Here is a 22,614-nt window from a genome sequence, read left to right on the forward strand (position 1 = left end):
TGGGGCTTCGCCCTATTTTTGTGCCCAGCCAGATACAACTAGGCAGCTGGGGGCTGGAATGCGCAGCGCAGGGAGGCCCAAGCTTTCTGGGCCACCCCCGCTGCAAATTGCAGTCCGCAGCCGCCCCAGAAAATGGCGCGTTCATAGAAGCGCCATCTTCTGGCGCTGTACCCAACTCATCCAGGGCCCTGGTGCGGTGGCTCACTGGGTAATAAAGGGGTTAAGGCCAGCTTGGCATTATCAGCTGGCCCTAAGCCCGAAATTCATGGGGTCACGCCAATATTAGACATGACCACCATGAATTTCTAGTAAAGTATTTAAAAAAACACAACACCCAGAAAAAAGTCCTTTAATTGAAATAAACACACAATTCTTTATTGTTCTAAATTAAACCATACTTACCATCACGCCCATTCCAGCTGAAGCCAACGATCTCCTGCAATAAAAGTAAAATAATAAAGCAACATCATCCTTACCTTTCCATGGCTCCCACGACAGCTTCAGCTCTGCTACATCGAGATGACAGGCTGGACCGCAGCAGAACGCTGCCATCCATCCTGTCATCCCGCCGACACTGAGAAGCGCAGGCATACTTCCACTCCTCAGTGTCTGGCTGTGACGGCATCCAGATGAGCCGAGGTCATGTCCAATGAACTCAGCTCACCTCATGTACGTCACTGACAGCGTGGGAAAATTCTCCTGCACTCAGCACTTCAGCGTGAGAATTTTCCCACGCTGTCAGTGACGTGCATGAGGTGAGCTGAGTTCATTGGACATGAACTCGGCTCATCTGGATGACGTCACAGAGAGACACTGAGGAGCGCAAGCATGCCTGCGCTTCTCAGTGTCTGCGGGATGACAGGCTGGATGGCAGCGTTCTGCTGCGGTCCAGCCTGTCATCTCGATGTAGTAGAGCTGAAGCTGTCGTGGGAACCATGGAAAGGTAAGGATGAGGTTGCTTTATTATTTTTCTTTTATTGCAGGAGATCGTTGGCTTCAGCTGGAATGGGCGTGATGGTAAGTATGGTTTAATTTAGAACAATAAAGGATTGTGTCTTTATTTCAATTAAAGGACTTTATTCTGGGTGTTTGTGTTTTTCTTTAACTTTGACTATGGGGTTAGTAATGGGGGTGTCTTACAGACGCCTCTCCATTACTAACCTGGGCTTGATGTCAGCTGGCATTATAAGCTGACATCAACCCCAACCCTATTACCCCCTGCCACCGCACCAGGGCAGCGTGGAAGAGCGAGGCTAAGTGCCAGAATTGGCGCATCCTATGGATGCGCCATTTCTGGGGCGGCTGACGGCTGGTGTTTCTAGCCTGGGAGGGGGCCAATATTCATGGCACCCTTCCTGGGCTATTAATATCAGCCCCCAGCTGTCTGCCTAGCCTGTGCTAGCTATTAAATTAGGGGGGACCACACGTTATTTTTTTTGAGGGGTCCCCCATTTTAATAGCTAGTAAAGGCTAGGTATTCAGCTGGGGGCTGATATTAGTAGCCTGGGAAGCTCCGTGGGTATTACCCCCTTCCCAGGCTTCAAACATTTGCCCCAGCTGTCTGCTTAACCTCCGCTAGAGCCTAAAATTAAGGGGAACCCCACGCCAATTTTTTTTTAAATAAATCCTTTATTTTAACACTAAATGACAAGTACAGTAAGCAACACTGTCACTGTGCTTCTTATATGTGTGACTGACATGTTTCTATCTATCTAATCTATGTGTGAAGCTCTATTCTGTCTGTTATAAATTGTCGGGTACAGATGCTGAATTGCCGGCCGGCTTTCTTAAAGAGACGGTGCATGAAAACACTATTATTTTTTTAAATAAATCCTTTACACTAAATGACAAGTACAGTAAGCAACACTGTCACTGTACTTCTTATATATGTGGCTGACATGTTTCTATCTATCTAATCTATGTGTGAAGCTCTATTCTTTCTGTTATAAATTGTCGGGTACCGGTGAATGCCGCTGCTGAATTGCCGGCTTTTCATGTCATTCTACATTATTCTTAGTTGTTTTACTTCATGTAGAATTAACCTACAAGGAAAGAAAGGGTTTATTTTCATTCCGATATTTGTGTCCCATTGACTTGCATTGGTTTCCGGTATCGGAATCGGCGATATCCGATACTTTTTGGGTATCGGCCCGATCCAATCCGATACGATATTTCCTGATATCGGAAGGTATCGCTCAACACTAGAGTTAACACGTCTATATCCTGAAATACATTGGGGAACAGAAACCTGTAGTTCCAGCAACGGTAATAGGTTTTTGACAACTATGAGAGACAGTTACCTTTTACAACTGGTTCAGGACCCAACAAGAAGGGGGGCACTGCTAGACCTAATATTAACCAACAGGCCAGACCGCATATCAAATATACGAGTTGGGGGTCACTTGGGTAATAGTGATCACAAAATAATAAGCTTTCATGTATCCTTTAATAAGATGTGTAGTAGAGGGGTTACAAGGACACTAAACTTCAGGAAGGCAAATTTCCAACGGTTGAGAGATGATCTTAGTGCAATAAACTGGGATGATATCCTGAGACATAAAGCTACACAAAGCAAATGGTAGACATTTATTAGCATCCTGAATAGTACCTGTGCACAATATATACCCTATGGGAATAAACATGCTAGAAATAGGAGGAAACCACTATGGCTAAATAAGCAAAGATGTCTCCAGCAGGACCAGGGTTGTATATATCTTGTTAAAACTTCACTTTTAATTTCAAATGATAAAAGCCAAGGATGAGTTACAGAATGAGCAATATAGCGGCTCTTAGGTACAGCACATTCCAACGCGTTTCGGCTAAACCTTATTCATGGAATAATGTGAGAACTAAGCCTACTAGCTGAAGTTAAATAAAAAACACTTCTTGGTGATTGCTTCAGGTGTTGGACCACAGCCCAGAGGAGAATTAACCCATTATTGTCAGCTAAAATTAACTACAGCAAAAAAACACAAAAACTACATAAAATTGGACATGAGATAGAATGGAATACAAAATTAGTGGAAATACAAAATGAGTGAGAGATACATGCAGAAACAAAAACAAAAAGATCTTTTATGCCGTGGAGCAGTAAAACACATAATAATGATCATAATAATCACTAAGCATCCTTTATGTCTGGTGAGCATGACTGTTTAAACACCATTAGAGTATGAATATACCGTAGTTAGTATATGTAGTCCCATAAAAAAAAAAAATGTCTTTGAGAAAAAAAACAAAAACAAAAAAAAATATCAGTAGGATTTTTGTTGAATAATAATTTTTTCACCTTTGATGGTCGCTATTATCTGCAAAAACGGGGAGTCAGCATGGGGGGAAAATTCTCCCCATCATTGGCTAATATTGTCATGGCCACCTGGGAAGAGACCGATGTTTTTTCAGATTCAAACCCGTTTTTGAAATATATTGCTTGGTATGGGCGATATATAGATGATTTACTTCTTGTTTGGACAGGCTCTCCCCATCTTATCACAGATTTTGTCAAATATATCAATAAAAATAATTATAATCTTAAATTTACATCTCACACTGACAAAAAATCTATTAACTTTTTAGATGTAACACTTGAAGGTAATGATGATATGAAGCGAGTTTTGATCTCACCATTTAGGAAAAAAACAGCAGGTAATAGCATTCTGCAAGCAAGCTCTTGCCATCCTCCCCACAATATTAAAAATATCCCAGTGGGAGAAATGATCAAGTTAAAGAGGAACTCCTCAACAGAAAAGAGTTATCAAGAGGCAGCCTCCAGCACTAAAAACAGACTAGCTTTAAGAGGATACTCTAAAGGCATTCTAAACAGAGCAGAAAAAATAGTAGCTAATATAGACAGAAAGGATTTATTGAAAAAGCGATCCAAAAAAGAACCAAGCAGATTTAAAAATACGAAAAATACGGTTGTGTTTACTACACAATTTAGCCCACAGTTCAACAGTATTGTCAATATCATAAAAAAATATATACCCATGCTAAATCAGGACCCCACTCTAGTGAAAATCATGGACAATTGTTCCATAAAATACAGTTATATGAAAAAGTTTGGGCACCCCTATTAATCTTAAGCTTAATGTTTTATAAAAATTGGTGTTTTTGCAACAGCTATTTCAGTTTGATATATGTAATAACTGTTGGACACAGTAATGTTTCTGGCTTGAAATGAGTTTTATTGTACTAACAGAAAATGTGCAATCTGCATTCAAACAAAATTTGACAGGTGCATAAGTATGGGCACCCTTATCATTTTCTTGTTTTAAATACTCCTACCTACTTTTTACTGACTTACTAAAGCACTTTTTTGGGTTTTGTAACCTCATTGAGCTTTGAACTCCATAGCCAGGTGTATGCAATCATGAGAAAAGCTACTTAAAGTGGCCACTTGCAAGTTGTTCTCCTGTTTGAATCTCCTCTGAAGAGTGGCATCATGGGCTCCTAAAAACAACTGTCAAATGATCTGAAAACAAAGATTATTCAACATAGTTTTTCAGGGGAAGGATACAAAAAGCTGTCTCAGAGATTTAACCTGTCAGTTTCCACTGTGAGGAACATAGTAAGGAAATGGAAGAACACAGGGACATTTCTTGTTAAGGCCAGAAGTGGCAGGCCAAGAAAACCATCAGAAAGGCAGAGAAGAAGAATGGTGAGATCAGTCAAGGACAATCCTCAGACCACCTCCAAAGAGCTGCAGCATCAACTTGCTGCAGATGGTGTCACTGTGCATTGGTCAACTATACAACGCACTTTGCACAAGGAGAAGCTGTATGGGAGAGTGATGCAAAAGAAGCCCGTTTCTGCAAGCACGCCACAAACAGAGTCGGCTGAGGTATGCAAAAGCACATTTGGAGAAGCCAATTTCTTTTTGGAAGAAGGTCCTGTGGACTGATGAAACCAAGATTGAGTTGTTTGGTCATACAAAAAGGCGTTATGCATGGCGGCAAAAAAACACAGCATTCCAAGAAAAACACTTGCTACCCACAGTAAAATTTGGTGGAGGTTCCATCATGCTTTGGGGCTGTGTGAACAATGCCGGCACCGGGAATCTTGTTAAAGTTGAGGGACGCATGGATTCCACTCAGTATCAGCAGATTCTTGACAATAATGTTCAAGAATCAGTGATAAAGTTGAAGTTACGCAGGGGATGGATCTTTCAGCAAGACAATGATCCAAAACACCGCTCCAAATCTACTCAGGCATTCATGCAGAGGAACAATTACAATGTTCTGGAATGGCCATCCCAGTCCCCAGACCTGAATATCATTGAACATCTGTGGGATCATTTGAAGAGGGCTGTCCATGTTCGGCGACCATCAAACTTAACTGAACTGGAATTGTTTTGTAAAGAGGAATGGTCAAAAATACCTTCATCCAGGATCCAGGAACTCATTAAAAGCTACAGGAGGCGACTAGAGGCTGTTATTTTTGCAAAAGGAGGATCTACTAAATATTAGTGTCACTTTTCTGGTGAGGTGCCCATACTTATGCACCTGTCAAATTTTGTTTGAATGCAGATTGCACATTTTCTGTTAGTACAATAAACCTCATTTCAAGGCAGAAACATTACTGTGTCCAACAGTTATTACATATATCAAACTGAAATAGCTGTTGCAAAAACACCAATTTTTATAAAACATTAAGCTTAAGATTAATAGGGGTGCCCAAACTTTTTCATATAACTGTATATAGCTAAAAAAGCTCCCACTATAGGTTCACTGGTTTCTCCGAGTCTTTTTTGTACAAAAAATTCTCATTTTCCATCAGAAACCTGGCTCACTTTAAAAGGGTTTTATAATTGTGGCCACAGTAGGTGCATTTCTTGCAAATACGCACACAAAAGTGTTTCCTTTCAGTCTGAAATCACCAAAAAAATATACAAAATCAGCACCTTCTTAAACTGCAATTCAGAAGGGGTTATATACCTTGCAGAATGTATTGCTTGTAAGCTACAGTATGTAGGCTGTACCACAGGACCTTTAAAAATACGCATCCGTCGTCATATGTCGGATGCATGTAATCCTAACAGCCTAAACAAATCGGCAGTTTCAAAACACTTTGCAAATGTTCACCATGGAGATCTAAATAACTTCAGATTTAAAGCAATAGAAAAAGTTTTTAAGCCGGAGAGAGGTGGTGACCACAGGAGAAAAATCCTGAACCGAGAATCATTCTGGATTTTTCTCTTGTGTACTAGATTTCCGCAAGGTCTGAATGTGAGACAGGATCTCATTTTACAAAACACTTAGTCTCACGTATTCATGTTCGACAGTACTTTGATAATATATTTCCTTTGTGGTCATAATAGAATGCACTGTCTAACTGTTTAACTGCTTTATTGTTCAATGCTTATATTTATGACTTTTGCATCCTTTTTCCATAAAAGGGAAAGAAAAAAAGAAAAAATTTTTTTTTTTTTTTTCTCAAAGATATATATATATTTTTTTTTAATGGGACTACATATACTAACTATATTCATACTCTAATGGTGTTTAAACAGTCATGCTCACCAGACATAAAGGATGCTTAGTGATTATTATAATCATTATTATGTGTTTTACTGCTCCATGGCATAAAAGATCTTTTTGTTTTTGTTTCTGCATGTATCTCTCACTCATTTTGTATTTCCACTAATTTTGTATTCCATTCTATCTCATGTCCAATTTTATGTAGTTTTTGTGCTTTTTTGCTGTAGTTAATTTTAGCTGACAATAATGGGTTAATTCTCCTCTGGGCTGTGGTCCAACACCTGAAGCAATCACCAAGAAGTGTTTTTTATTTAACTTCAGCTAGTAGGCTTAGTTCTCACATTATTCCATGAATAAGGTTTAGCCGAAACGCGTTGGAATGTGCTGTACCTAAGAGCCGCTATATTGCTCATTCTGTAACTCATCCTTGGCTTTTATAATTTGAAATTAAAAGTGAAGTTTTAACAAGATATATATGTGGCACCCCAGGGGTCTGGTTTCCACAGTAACAGCAATGTTATGTCTGAGAGCAGGTGGGAGGTCTCTTGGTCAGGAATCCTATGCATGCCACACCTCCTGCCCAGTCCTGGGAGGGGAAGAACTTCCCCTGTATAAACCTGGGGCTGAGGCAGGGTTAGAGAGTTCAGAGGGAGAGTGCAGCCAGGAGGGCTGACAGGGAGCTGTGGCTCCGGCTGGGCCCAGCTCCAGGGCCAGGCCTGAAGCAGCTATGGGAAGAAACAACAGGAGCTCTGTGGGAGCAGTGTTACAAGGAGTCAGGGGCTGGCAGCTGCAGAGCTCGCCCTGACTGAGAAGATTTCTTACCGGACCCGGAGTCCGAGGCTGTGGGGACTAACTCCTACCCAGCAGCAGAATCTGTCAGGCAGGGGATTTCAGGTCCTCTGGCCAAGAAGCCCGAAGGCACGGTCACACGCATGGGACCAGCACCGCCGTCGTGGAGCGGAAGCTACTAGAAGGCCCCGAGTCACCGGCCATACGGGTGAGCACCACACGGTACACTCAGGGATGTGGGCTACTTATACCGCCTCTAGCAAGGTAGCCAAAAGAGTACAGTTAGTTTGGGAGGCCTACAACTCCGCCTGGCCAGGGGAGATCCCATCTGCTCAAGGACTGACCAGGCCCCAATCGCTAGCCAGTACTCCGGGAGGGTCTATCGTTGTCACCAGTAAAGACCCTGAACTACACCGTACCGTCTCTGAGTGATTCCTGCTACCCCCATCATCCACGTCGGCTGCCCTGAGGCCATACCCCTCCCGTTGGGGGTTATACCATCTACGCTGCACTATCCTACCACCGGCCTCAGCGGTCTGCCCTGCAGCGGCAGCTCCATAGCTGCATTCAACGGGTGGCGTAGTCGTCCTACATCTACTGCTAATACAGCGCCACTTAGTCTGACTCCCTGGGCACGGACCGGGTCACCGCCACGAGACTACAACCCTCAAGAGATCCGGCTCCGGGTAAGCTCCCACGTGCGCAACGCAGCGCGACACAGGCCCAGGGGCGCGTCATATACAACCCTGGTCCTGCTGGAGACATCTTTGCTTGCTTTCTCATTACTTGAACTTTGGTAGCCCATGACCTGGGCGTCTCCGCTGCAAGACTTCGTTGGGACTGGATGAGTCTGGCTATTACATGGTGAGCTGACATACGTTTTCCCTTTCCCTTTCCCCTTGTTTTTTCACTATGGCTAAATAGAGCTGTAAGGGGCGCAATAAGTGACAAAAAGAAAGCATTTAGAGAACTAAAGCAAGTAGGTAGTGATGAGGCATTAAATAAATACAGAAAATTAAATAAATTCTGTAAAAACCAAATCAAGGCAGCAAAGATTGAGACAGAGAGATTCATTGCCAGAGAAAGTAAAAATAATCCCAAAATATTCTTTAACTACATAAATAGTAAAAAACTAAAAAATGATAGTGTTGGCCCTCTTAAGAATAGTCTGGGTGAAATGGTGGATGAGGATGAGGAAAAAGCCAATATGCTAAATGATTTTTTTTCAACCGTATTTACGCAAAAAAATCGCATGACAGAAAAAATGATTAGTGATAACAAAAATTCTCCATTAAATGTCACTTGCTTAACCCAGCAGGAAGTACGGCGGCGTCTAAAAATCACTAAAGTTGACAAATCCCCGGGCCCGGATGGGATACACCCGCGAGTACTGCAGGAATAAAGTAACGTCATAGATAGACCATTATTTTTAATCTTTAAAGATTCCATAATAACAGGGTCTTTACCACAGGACTGGCGTATAGAAAATGTGGTGTCAATATTCAAAAAGGGGACAAAAACTGAACTTGGAAATTATAGGTCAGTAAGCTTAACCTCTACTGTGGGTAAAATCCTGGAGGGTTTCCTAAGAGATGCTATACTAGAGTATCTGAAGAAAAATAACCTCATGACCCAATATCAACATGGGTTTACGAGGTACCGTTCCTGTCAAACTAATCTGATCAGTTTTTATGAGGAGGTAAGTTCCGGACTGGACCAAGGAAATGCAGTGGATGTTGTGTATATGGACCTTTCAAAAGCTTTTGATACGGTTCCACACAAAAGGTTGATACATAAAATGAGAACAATGGGGACAGGGGAAAATATATGTATGTTTGTTAAGAACTGGCTCAGTGATAGGAAACAAAGGGTGGTTATTAATGGAACACACTTAGACTGGGTCTCAGTTAACAGTGGGGTACAACAGGGGTCAGTATTGGGCCCGCTTCTTTTTAACATATTTATTAATGACCTTATAGGGGGCATACAGAGTAATATTTCAATATTTGCAGATGACACTAAACTCTGCAGGGTAATCAATACAGAGGAGGACAATTTTATATTACAGGAGGATCTATGTAAACTAGAAGCTTGGGCTGATAAATGGCAAATGAGTTTTAATGGGGATAAATGTAAGGTAATGCACTTGGGCAGAGGAAATAAAATGTATAATTATATGCTTAATTGTAAAACACTGGGCAAAACTGTCACTGAAAAAGACCTGGGTGTATTGGTGGACGACAAGCTCACGTTTGGTGGCCAGTGTCAGGCAGCTGCTGCAAAGGCAAATAAAATAATGGGATGCATTAAAGGAGGCATAGATGCTCATGAGGAGAACATAATCTTACCTCTATACAAGTCATTAGTGCGACCACACTTAGAATACTGTGTATAGTTCTGGTCTCTGGTGTATAAGAAAGACATAGCTGAACTAGAGCGGGTGCAGAGAAGAGCAACCAAGGTTATTAGAGGACTGGGGGGTCTGCAATACCAAGACAGGTTATTACACTTAGGGTTACTTAGTTTGGAAAAACTAAGGCTTAGGGGTGATCTTATTACTATGTACAAGTATATGAGGGGACAGTACAAAGATCTTTCTACTGATCTTTTTACTCTGAGGCTTGAGATGGGGATGTGACGCCCAGCTGCGCTTGGTATCACAGATCCTAGAAGAGTGCATTGATGGATTCCTCCACAAGAGGCCCCCATAAACATTCACACATCTCCACCCTCCTCCTCAGACGAGCAGAGGGAGCCCGTTAGGGATATAAATAGGGAAGGTGGAGCTAGGTAGTTCAGTCTAGTTTCAGTTTGCAGTCTAGTCCAGTACAGTCTGAGAAGAGTTACCTCAGAGGACAGAGCCTGTTCCAGCTCCTGCAGTTGCTAGCCTGCAGTGGAGCTCATCTAGACTAAGACTCAGTTGTAGCTCAGAATAGTGAGCTTAAGGTGTGATGGCGCCATAAGATCGGTGAAGCGTGGCAAGCTGCCGTTAGTGTGAGTAGCCTAGTGAGGGCCCGAGCGTGGCCGAAGGCGAGTGGAAAGTGAGTAACAGTGGGGGCAGAGGAGCTTACCCAGCTCACCCCAAAACATATACCGGACACCGTGTCCGAGCTTACCGGGATCTCTACGACCCAGTAAGGCCTAACTGGAATCCCTGGAGAACTACAGGTCCCAGGTTCACCAGAGAGCTGATACGTAGCAGAGCCAGGACACACATAGGCCCCGTAAACTGGGAGCGTGCACTCCAAGAAAAGGCCCTACCACAACGTCAGCCGGTGCAGGACAGAGATAAAGTTAGGCCTAGCTTCAGGCAGGTCAGAAACTTACTACGCAGAGGCAAGAAACAGGAGGCCCTACACCCGCTCATTGGGGAGGATCCTGATATGCACCCTTCACCCTACAGTGCTCCGGGATGTGCCTGAATTTCCATCAGTAAAAGGTACTGAAGTGACTACCGTGTCCGTTCCCGTTCTTGCTCTGACCCGGCTGGTTCTCGCCAGTCCTGCATCCCCCTCTCCGTACACTGCCCTGAGGCCTAGCTCCACCTGTGGGGAGATATACCATCGAGCTGCCTTATCACAGGCTTCAGTGGACTGTCGCAGCGCTGGTGATTCTCACCAGAAGCCACAGGTGGCGTCACGAACTTTCATAAAATTAACAAACAATACCCTTTTAAAAGCTGACCCCAGGGTACGGGCCCGGGAGCAGACCACCGCGACATCCCCAAGGCCAGGCAAAGGCCCGGGTACCGAGTCGTCCCCATCCCCCCTGGGCTTGTCAGGGACAAGGGGGCATCTTTTATGTCTGGAGGAAAGAAGGTTTAATTATAATCACAGACGCGGATTCTTTACTGTAAGAGCAGTGAGACTATGGAACTCTCTGCCGCATGATGTTATAATGAGTGATTCACTACTAAAATTTAAGAAGGGCCTGGATGCCTTTCTTGAAAAGTATAATATTACAGGTTATATATACTAGATTCCTTGATAGGGCGTTGATCCAAGGAACTAGCCTGATTGCCGTATGTGGAGTTAGGAAGGAATTTTTTTCTCCAATGTGGAGCTTAGTGTTGCCACATGTTTTTTTTTGCCTTCCTCTGGATCAACATGTTAGGCTATGGGTTGAACTAGATGGACTTAGTCTTCCTGAACCGTAAAAACTATGTTACTATATCCATTGAAGTAGCAGTCCTCCCTGCAGTGAGCAGGTAATTACAGCAGGGAGATTTTTATGGGAAAGAGACGACCAGTCTGTGATTCGTTTATGCAGAGGAAGAGAACTGCCTTTCCAGACATAAGCTTCCTCTCATCAAAGCATCTTTCGTAGTCACTCTGTCTCCGAATGTCCAGTGATGAATATTGGGGTTTCACATTGATGTGATAATTGTGGGAGATATATTTTCGGTATCATAGCAAAGGGACAAAGAGAATGCATTTACTCACATCACTGTAAGACCATTCTAACCCCTCCAACTTAAAATAAGGGACCAATGGATGATGCTAGACAGGCCATGTTTGATCCCTATATAGACATATCACGATAAGACACACAACGACAATATCTACAGCCTGGGACCTCCAGGGGCGAAGATATCCTGTAAGTTGGGGATCTCCTAAAATTCTAACAGACCTAGCACATCCCACAATCAGCCCCTACATGAGCTCATCAAGGGGATGTATGTGGGCATAACCTTGACCAAATAAAAAGCATTATTTCAGTTTGGGTCATTGTTCATTCTGGAACTCATAGTTCGCTGTGAGGGTGGTCCATTTTTCCAATCGGACTGCCTCCCTTGGCTAAGCTCTGAGCCATTTCTGTAACATCAGGTTTAGTAATTTTCTTTTGTTATTCCTTTTTATTTAATGCAGTTGTATATATTGTATTGTTTTGTTCCGATTTTGTTTCATCTTTGTATATTTTTATAAACACTGCCTGCCTTTCTGGATTAAATATATAAAACTGAATAGCTCTGTTCCTCTTGCTCCGTAAACCGTACCCCTGAAGCCATACACTACCTGTAACGGGTGTCCAATCGGCCTGTATAAACAATTGGTGGTGGCAGCTAGTAGTTCTTTTTGTTATTGTGTAGCTACTGGGGTATATATATTCCATGCGTTGGAATCGGAGGTGTACAGTATATACCATACGCTCACTGTGAATTCCACAATAGCTGGCCTACTAGTGGAAGCAGCTGCGGTCTCGTCCATCCCTCGTCAGTCAATTGCATAATTGTCCTGATGATTGGAGGCAGCGGAGCTGCATTCCCCTGAAAAACTGGTGACAACAGGTGGATTTGTGCGACCCCCTGGCTATCATCTATGATAACTCGTTGCAGCTGTGGAATCTGTGTGATATCTCCAGTGTCATCTGTGACGAAGTGGTAACAGTGGTGGGATCTGCGTGATTCCCCTGGTTGTTATCCTTCACACATCACATTTCATTCCACGTATTGATTTACACTTATAAAGCAATCCCATACATCGGTCATTTAGAAAATCTATATCAATGATGGAGTAAAAGCAGTGACACCTCACATGTCTGCCCACATTGGGCAAAGTAAATTGTTCTTTTCATTTATCATTGGCCCCCAATTGTTCAGAAACTGCCCCTGCTAGATAATACTGCGGAACGTCTTGCTGTCAAACAGGATACTTTGTACAGTGGGAAAGATAGCTCGCTGAGTAAATTACTGATAGAAACAGTGAAGATTATTGACAAAATCGACTAAGCAGCTGAAAACGCACACTGGGAAAGATACAATCAGGGCATTATGAAGTCAATAGGAGAAGCGACTCTGTGGCCCATGTGAAAAATGAGAACAGAAAAAAACTGGTGGTATTGCCTAGCTATAATCAGATGCAGTAACTTGGAATATGGTACATATCACCATTTGTGGATGTATGATTTTGCATTGTCCTAACAAACGTTGATTCAGACCATTGGAAGATTTAAAGGGGTAGTCTGGAACTTTTACATTAATACATTACATTTTACATTAATAGCCTAACCTCAGGATAGGTAATCAATACTTGATTGTGGGATGCGATACCCGGCATCCCCACTGTTCAGTTGTTGCCGGAAACGGTGGCAGCCAGAAGAGCTCAGTGGTGGAGCTGCACAGCTCTGTCAACTGCTTAGTGGCCATGGTTGGGTACTGCACATTCGCCTCATATTCAAATTAATAGATAGCAGATGGGCTGATCCAACTGAAATTGACAGGTTAGGCTGACTTTAATCTAATATAAATACTGGCACATTTAATCTATTTATCTGCCTTGGGAATTAGGCTTTACCTCTTCCTTCTCACCCATCCCCATCATCATGGCAATGGTCAAGCTAATAGACATACAAAGAATTAAACACTGTTTATATGCCTGCTCTTGTGTGTGACCTAGTCATTGGGGCATGCGCCTGTGCTCACCCTGAGATCTGGTGTCAAAAAACAGCATTTATGGATGGTAACAGGAAAGCACCACCCACCCTGAATGCTATTGGCCAAAAAGAGGAATGACATCTACAAACAGCACCAGTGACATCATGTGGCCCTATGAAAACAAAGGGGGTGGAGAGGAGAAACGCTGTGCCTGTGTGAACCTGTATATACAATGCAGTGCTTGTATAAATAACAATGGGCACACCGCACAACCCAGGTTTGGAAGCCTCTGGTGCTAGAGGTGATGGCCACCGTGCCCAATGTGTAGTTTATGATGACCGTTGCCGGGTTGTCGATCACGTGGTGCAGATATGATCACATGGGCGATGACATCATCAAGGTCCTGGTTATAACGAGTGCATGCAGTTCCCTGCAGCCCCGAGCCACGACTCCCATTGGGAATGATAATATGTGTGCACAAAGGTAGTGGTCAATGGGGGGCACCAGAGACTGCAAGAAGCACCTGGGAGGATTATTAAAAGAAAACGAACCTCTTTATTCAATATGTTGTGTGGGCACAACATATTGAATAAAGCGGTTCGTTTTCTTTTAATAATCCTCCCAGGTGCTTTTTGCAGTCTCTGGCGCCCCCCATTGACCACTACCTTTTTGCACACATCATGTAGCCCTATGACCAACGATCACGTCATCATGTCGCCGCTGACTGGCAACCCGATAAATAGCATAAGATTAAGGGCCATAATGGCTCTAAATGAGTTTGATACGGCTCATTGCTATGAAGAAACAATAAAGATCGCTGTTTTTATTTTACTTTGGACACCGAAATATTTTTCTTTTGAATCACATAAAAAGCAGATCAATATATGGGCGCAGGCAAAAAAAATCAGTTGCCATCTCTGACAGTGGATTGATGTCCACAGGCAATACCAACAATATCACAAGGCCTTCGGTCACATGATCAGCGACTATCTGACCTTGTGTTAATAAGCCAACACCGAAAATGGGCCAATATATGTAAACGATAATCTTAGCAGGTGGTCACCATTGCTCTAAATCCAGCACCAAGCCATACAGTAGCACGGACCAGGATAACATACCCTGACTACAATAGCTGTATCCATGATCCTCAATCACCCAACTCTACCCACCTCAATTAGCATGCAAGCTTAGAAAAAACAGCACTTATAACCCACAGGGTGCACCATTGTGTGACCTTCAGTCACATGATCGCACCATAGTGACAAACACCCATTATACCATGCCCTGAGTTTATGAGAGGTCCATAGAAGTTAGTAGGGGCCAGTAATAATATGTGTCATAAAGGCCATCAAAATGCAAAATCCTATTCTTAGCATATATGGCAATTACACTAGTATTTTCTCTAAATGAATCACACAAAAATGATAGGTAACTATGTGGAATTGATTACTCACAGTCCCCATGTCACTACTTACTGTAACATACCTGGCGGCGCCCTTGCATGGTGGTCCATCTCCCACTGTGCAAGAGCGCGCACTTGATCTCCAGTCCAGAATGTCTCTCTGGCTTCCCTCCATGCTGTCTGTTTGTGTCTGTTTCTGCTGCTTAAGGGCGGCGCCCGATCACTTCCTGCTTTTTGTACCTGCTGTGGGTCACACCCCTTGTGCGTCCTCAGCCTATTGCTGTCTGTCACCTGGTATATAACCCAGCAGCTCCAATCAATCCCTGCCTGAGCATTGTGCTTCATTCAGTGTGTGCTTGCACTCTGAAGGTGCCAGGTCCCGTTCTGTGTTTCTCTTGTCTGCCTATCCTGGAGGCTGTATTTCCAGGCCTGTCTGAACACGCTCCTAGCCTGTTCCTCCTGCCTTCTAGGGGCCGATTACCTAGACCCGCTCCTGTTTCTTGTCTGTCCTGTCTGAACACGCTCCTAGCCTGTTCCCCCTGCCTTCTAGGGGCCAATTACCTAGACCCGCTCCTGTATCTTGTCTGTCCTGTCTGAACACGCTCCTAGCCTGTTCCTCCCGCCTTCTAGGGGCCGATTACCTAGACCCGCTCCTGTATCTTGTCTGTCCTGTCTAAACACGCTCCTAGCCTGTTCCTCCCGCCTTCTAGGGGCCGATTACCTAGACCCGCTCCTGTATCTTGTCTGTCCTGTCTGAACACGCTCCTAGCCTGTTCCCCCCACCTTCTAGGGGCCGATTACCTAGACCTGCTCCTGTATCTTGTCTGTCCTGTCTGAACACGCTCCTAGCCTGTTCCTCCCGCCTTCTAGGGGCCGTTTACCTAGACCCGCTCCTGTATCTTGTCTGTCCTGTCTGAACACGCTCCTAGCCTGTTCCTCCCGCCTTCTAGGGGCCGATTACCTAGACCCGCTCCTGTATCTTGTCTGTCCTGTCTGAACACGCTCCTAGCCTGTTCCTCCCGCCTTCTAGGGGCCGATTACCTAGACCCGCTCCTGTATCTTGTCTGTCCTGTCTGAACACGCTCCTTGCCTGTTCGTCCCGCCTCTCTGGGGGCCGTATTCCCAGACCCGCTCCTGTATCCCGCTGCAGTGTCGGTCTCTTCCGTACACTCAGTTCCAGTCTGAACTCTCTCCTATCCTTTACCTGTTTTGCCTCTATGTCCGTTCCTTTCCTTTTTCTGCAGAGTCTGAACTCGTACCTAACTCCTGCTTGTTGTCTCTGTACTCCGTTTGTGAATTTGTGGTCCACTCGCTGCTTCACTGCGGGTGCCCTGTGGGTGTCTGGCTCTGCCTTTCCCTTCCTGTCTGTTCCGTGTGAACAGAGCCCTGTCCATCCTGCTCTGACCCTTTTGCTCACTGCTCTGGCAGCCTTGCTCCGCTCTGACCCTTTTGCTCACTGCTCCGGCAGCCTTGCTCCGCTCTGACCCTTTTGCTCACTGCTCCGGCAGCCTTGCTCCGCTCTGACCCTTTTGCTCACTGCTCCGGCAGCCTTGCTCCGCTCTGACCCTTTTGCTCACTGCTCCGGCAGTCTCGCTCGGCTCTTATCCTTTTGCCCACTGCTCCGGCAGTCTTGCTCTGACTCCTTGCTCACCGCTCCAGGCGGTCTCGTCCTGCTCTGCTCTTGCTCACCGCTCCAGGCGGTCTCGTCCTGCTCTGCTCTTGCTCACCGCTCCAGGCGGTCTCGCTCACCGCTCCAGGCGGTCTCGTCCTGCTCTGTTCTTGCTCACCGCTCCAGGCGGTCTCGTCCTGCCCTGCTCTTGCTCACTGCTCCAGGCGGTCTCGTCCTGCCCTGCTCTTGCTCACCGCTCCAGGCTGTCTCGTCCTGCCCTGCTCTTGCTCACCGCTCCAGGCGGTCTCGTCCTGCCCTGCTCCTGCTCACCTCTCCAGGCGGTCTCGTCCTGCCCTGCTCTTGCTCACTGCTCCGGGCGGTCTCGTCCTGCCCTGCTCTCACTCACCTCTCTGGGCTGCCTCACTCTGCTGTGTTTGTCCGCCACGTCTGTGGTTCTGTTCCAGAGTCCCAGTGTGTACTGGGTCCTATCCCGCCTGTGTTCCTACCTGCTAGTGCCTTCCTGTCTGCACTCTAGCCGTGCTTGCCTGTACCCCCCTGCCTGCATACCCGCCTGCCTGCATACCAGTCGTGCCTGCCTATTCCCACCAGTCTGTGTGCCAGCCTAACCAGTCTGTTCCTGTATTCCTCTGTGTGGGTCAACAGCCGTGTCCGGGGTCTGTCCTGGAGTAGCACCTGGTCCCTCTGCTCGGTTCCTCCTTGGTGCACTGGCGTCGTATGCCGTCGTGCGACCCTGGTCGGATCGGGTGAATACTTAGTTACGCCCCTCCAGGCATTCACTCTCCGGCACGGTCCAGTGGAATCACACGCACACGCCGCTCAGCCCGGGCGTGTGCATTACAGCATGCTCAGGCCATGGTTCCCGTTGAGCCCCACGGCCTTCGCTCTCTGAGACGTTTTCCAGCGAATACATTCATTAAAAATAAATAAATACAATTTTTTTTTTTCTCTAGCTGAGTTCCTGGCTAATTACGCACCCGTCCAGATGGATCTATCTGCTCTCGTTCCTGCGGATCCGCCACGTTACTATGGGGATCCAAGACAAAGTCGTGCATTTGTGGAGCAATGCATGCTACACTTCAAGTTCTACCCTCTATGTTTTCCCACCGATCGGGTTAAGGTGGCATTCATTATGTCTAACCTAGCGGGTGATGCCTTGGAATGGATCAACCCCCTATGGGAAACACAGGATCCTATCGTCCTGGACATAATGGCCTTCCTGGTGGCCTTTCTAATGGTCTTCGATGATCCTAACCCGGAGGCTCCTGCTGAAGCTTCACTTCCCAATATCCCGGAGCAGCCCCGATGGGTAATGTGTGTGGGTAGCGCAATAGTCCTCCAGCCCAATGAGACTACTGCCCACCCAGAATCCTCACAGGGTGACTACGCTCTCCGGAATACTTCTCCCAGCCTCAAGAGGCAGTCCAGATGTGCTAGACATAGAGGCAAGCCGTCACGCCAGGGTCTGTCCTCCTTGAGACCTCCTGACCCCAACCTTGAAGTCCCTACTGAAGCTTCATCTCCCTGTATCCTGGAGAAGCCCCAACGGGTAATGTGCGTGGGTAGTGCACCAGTTCTCCTGCCCGAAGAGACTACTGCCCATCCAGACTCCACACAGGAGAACTTCCTGCACCCGGCATCGGATGCTTCACCCACTTTAACCGGTGTGCATGTCCAAGTATGCTCCGAAGATGTGATTACCTCAGAGTCTGTGCACCTCTACTACCTGGCGGAGGACCCCCAGTTGCCTCCTGAATGCTCCGGGATACCACTCGATGACAAATGGAGAGAGACTTCTCTACACCTGGTACTCGATACTTTGTCCGCTTCGTCCAGTGAGTCCAACCTAGTGTACTCTGAAGCAGAGGTTACCCATGAGTCTCTACACCCCTCTGACCGGGCGGAGGACCTCCAGTTGTCTCCAGAACCCTTCGGGGTGCCACCTGGTGGTGAATGGACAGAGACTTTCCTATACTCGGTACCCGATACCTCGCCTGCTTCGTCCAGTCAGTCCGACCTAGTGTACTCTGAAGCAGATGTTTTCTCCGAGCCTCTGCACTCTTCTGACCCGGCGGAGGACCTCCAGTTGTTTCCTGAATCCTCCGGGGTACCACCAGATAACAAAGAGACAGTGACTTTTCCTCATCCTGTACCTGATAACCCGTCTATTTCTTCCTGTGAGCTTGACAAGATGTACCTCGAAGCAGAGTTTACCCCCAAGTCTCTGCTCCCCTCCAACCCGGTGGAGGACTTCCAGTTGTCTCCTGTACCTTCTGGGGTGCCACCTGAAAATATGTGGAGAGAAACTTCCTTGTGTGCTGTTCCTGGTACTCCACCCGTTTCGTCTGTTGCTGAGGATGGCTGGATAGGAGGTAGCATCCTAGCTAACCAGATGAGACCAGTTTTTCCTGTGGACAGTGGGAGTGATCTCCTTGAAGTGAAGGATTGGCCCTCGAATTCCCTGCGGAAGATTCTGGCAGGCCTGAAGAAGAGGGGGCGTAAGGGGGGGGGGGTACTGTAACATACCTGGCGGCGCCCTTGCATGGTGGTCCATCTCCCACTGTGCAAGAGCGCGCACTTGATCTCCAGTCCAGAATGTCTCTCTGGCTTCCCTCCATGCTGTCTGTTTGTGTCTGTTTCTGCTGCTTAAGGGCGGCGCCCGATCACTTCCTGCTTTTTGTACCTGCTGTGGGTCACACCCCTTGTGCGTCCTCAGCCTATTGCTGTCTGTCACCTGGTGTATAACCCAGCAGCTCCAATCAATCCCTGCCTGAGCATTGTGGTTCATTCAGTGTGTGCTTGAACTCTGAAGGTGCCAGGTCCCGTTCTGTGTTTCTCTTGTCTGCCTATCCTGGAGGCTGTATTTGCAGGCCTGTCTGAACACGCTCCTAGCCTGTTCCTCCCACCTTCTAGGGGCCGATTACCTAGACCCGCTCCTGTATCTTGTCTGTCCTGTCTGAACACGCTCCTAGCCTGTTCCCCCCGCCTTCTAGGGGCCGATTACCTAGACCCGCTCCTGTATCTTGTCTGTCCTGTCTGAACATGCTCCTAGCCTGTTCCTCCCGCCTTCTAGGGGCCGATTACCTAGACCCACTCCTGTATCTTGTCTGTCCTGTCTGAACACGCTCCTAGCCTGTTCCCCCCCGCCTTCTAGGGGCCGATTTACCTAGACCCGCTCCTGTATCTTGTCTGAACACGCTCCTAGCCTGTTCCTCCCGCCTTCTAGGGGCCGATTACCTAGACCCGCTCCTGTATCTTGTCTGTCCTGTCTGAACACGCTCCTAGCCTGTTCCTCCCGCCTTCTAGGGGCCGATTACCTAGACCCGCTCCTGTATCTTGTCTGTCCTGTCTGAACACGCTCCTAGCCTGTTCCCCCCGCCTTCTAGGGGCCGATTACCTAGACCCGCTCCTGTATCTTGTCTGTCCTGTCTGAACACGCTCCTAGCCTGTTCCTCCCGCCTTCTAGGGGCCGATTACCTAGACCCGCTCCTGTATCTTGTCTGTCCTGTCTGAACACGCTCCTTGCCTGTTCGTCCCGCCTCTCTGGGGGCCGTATTCCCAGACCCGCTCCTGTATCCCACTGCAGTGTCGGTCTCTTCCGTACACTCAGTTCCAGTCTGAACTCTCTCCTATCCTTTACCTGTTTTGCCTCTATGTCCGTTCCTTTCCTTTTTCTGCAGAGTCTGAACTCGTACCTAACTCCTGCTTGTTGTCTCTGTACTCCGTTTGTGAATTTGTGGTCCACTCGCTGCTTCACTGCGGGTGCCCTGTGGGTGTCTGGCTCTGCCTTTCCCTTCCTGTCTGTTCCGTGTGAACAGAGCCCTGTCCGTCCTGCTCTGACTCCTTGCTCACTGCTCCGGCAGCCTTGCTCCGCTCTGACCCTTTTGCTCACTGCTCCGGCAGCCTTGCTCCGCTCTGACCCTTTTGCTCACTGCTCCGGCAGCCTTGCTCCGCTCTGACCCTTTTGCTCACTGCTCCGGCAGCCTTGCTCCGCTCTGACCCTTTTGCTCACTGCTCCGGCAGTCTCGCTCCGCTCTTATCCTTTTGCCCACTGCTCCGGCAGTCTTTCTCTGACTCCTTGCTCACTGCTCCAGGCGGTCTCGTCCTGCTCTGCTCTTGCTCACCGCTCCAGGCGGTCTCGTCCTGCCCTGCTCTTGCTCACCGCTCCAGGCGGTCTCGTCCTGCCCTGCTCTTGCTCACCGCTCCAGGCGGTCTCGTCCTGCCCTGCTCTTGCTCACCGCTCCAGGCGGTCTCGTCCTGCCCTGCTCTTGCTCACCGCTCCAGGCGGTCTCGTCCTGCCCTGCTCTTGCTCACCGCTCCAGGCGGTCTCGTCCTGCCCTGCTCTTGCTCACCGCTCCAGGCGGTCTCGTCCTGCCCTGCTCTTGCTCACCGCTCCAGGCGGTCTCGTCCTGCCCTGCTCTTGCTCACCGCTCCGGGCGGTCTCGTCCTGCCCTGCTCCTGCTCACCTCTCCAGGCGGTCTCGTCCTGCCCTGCTCCTGCTCACCTCTCCGGGCGGTCTCGTCCTGCCCTGCTCTTGCTCACCGCTCCGGGCGGTCTCGTCCTGCCCTGCTCTCGCTCACCTCTCTGGGCGGCCTCACTCTGCTGTGTTTGTCCGCCACGTCTGTGGTTCTGTTCCAGAGTCCGAGTGTGTACTGGGTCCTATCCCGCCTGTGTTCCTACCTGCTAGTGCCTTCCTGTCTGCACTCTAGCCGTGCTTGCCTGTACCCCCCTGCCTGCATACCCGCCTGCCTGCATACCAGTCGTGCCTGCCTATTCCCACCAGTCTGTGTGCCAGCCTAACCAGTCTGTTCCTGTATTCCCCTGTGTGGGTCAACAGCCGTGTCCGGGGTCTGTCCTGGAGTAGCACCTGGTCCCTCTGCTCGGTTCCTCCTTGGTGCACTGGCGTCGTATGCCGTCGTGCGACCCTGGTCGGATCGGGTGAATACCTAGTTACGCCCCTCCAGGCATTCACTCTCTGGCACGGTCCAGTGGAATCACACGCACACGCCGCTCAGCCCAGGCGTGTGCATTACACTTACAATCTGGACAACTAGATTGAAAATTGATTATGTCATTACATTGGCAGCAGGATTCAACTATATTAACCCCGTTCGAATTTTTGTTTTCTTGCTTAAATTTTTTTCATCCTCTACTTCCAAGTGCCATAGCTTTGTTTAATTTTTTTTTTCATACACAACCTTATGAGGGATATGAGGGCTTATTTTTTTGCAAGACAAGTTGTAGCTTTGATTGACACACCATTCACTAGAACATTTAATACTGACTATGTCTGAAACCAGTCAATATCACAATGCTGATCCATGTCCACTGCTGAAAGATTCCACAATGAGCACCTGGTCTTCAGACTTAGGCCATTGAGCAAAAAATATTTTTTGGATTGTTGACAGCCAGGTGCATCTGTCACTCAACTTGAATAGTTTAAAGTTTAAAGCAAGTTAGTGATGCACATTGCATCACTAACAATGCAATGGGGGCAGTTTAGGTACTACAAAGGACATGCCAGGTTCCCTTTAAGAAGAGTAGTCACTAGGATGCACTAGGGAAGAACTTTAATCAGAAGAAGAAGCCTGATGGTCCAGGCAAAGTTCTGCTACTTAAGTTCCTGGTCTTCATGTGGATGTTACTATGACATTCATCACTTACCTAAATGTGGTATCAGACCCAGTACACTTTTCCGTATTCCTTAATGTCAGTGCCAATTATCAGCAGTATAATGTGAAATGTTACACTGAAAATATGATTTGTGAATGGTTTGAAGAACATGACAAAGAGTTACTTGTTAACTTGGCCTTCAAATTCCACAAATTTCCATCTGATCAAGCAACTATGTGATTTTATAGAAAAAAAATCTGATCACAGAATACAGGACCTAAAGGTTCTGCTGATAGAGTCTTGGTGCCAGATACCACAGGTCACCTTCAGAGGT

The 22,614-nt window shown here is 47.0% G+C and overlaps 1 protein-coding gene across 5 annotated transcripts in view; it reads right to left on the reverse strand.

The window, feature by feature from the left end:
* PRKG1 (protein kinase cGMP-dependent 1) overlaps positions 1-22,614 on the reverse strand; it is a 1,639,061-nt gene that overhangs the window by 327,924 nt on the left and 1,288,523 nt on the right. The gene's annotated exons all lie outside the window — the stretch shown is intronic.

Source organism: Phyllobates terribilis, unplaced genomic scaffold, assembly GCF_046119375.1.
Source record: "Phyllobates terribilis strain yellow unplaced genomic scaffold, ASM4611937v1 Scaffold_5__5_contigs__length_657084704, whole genome shotgun sequence".
Lineage (NCBI taxonomy): Eukaryota > Metazoa > Chordata > Amphibia > Anura > Dendrobatidae > Phyllobates > Phyllobates terribilis.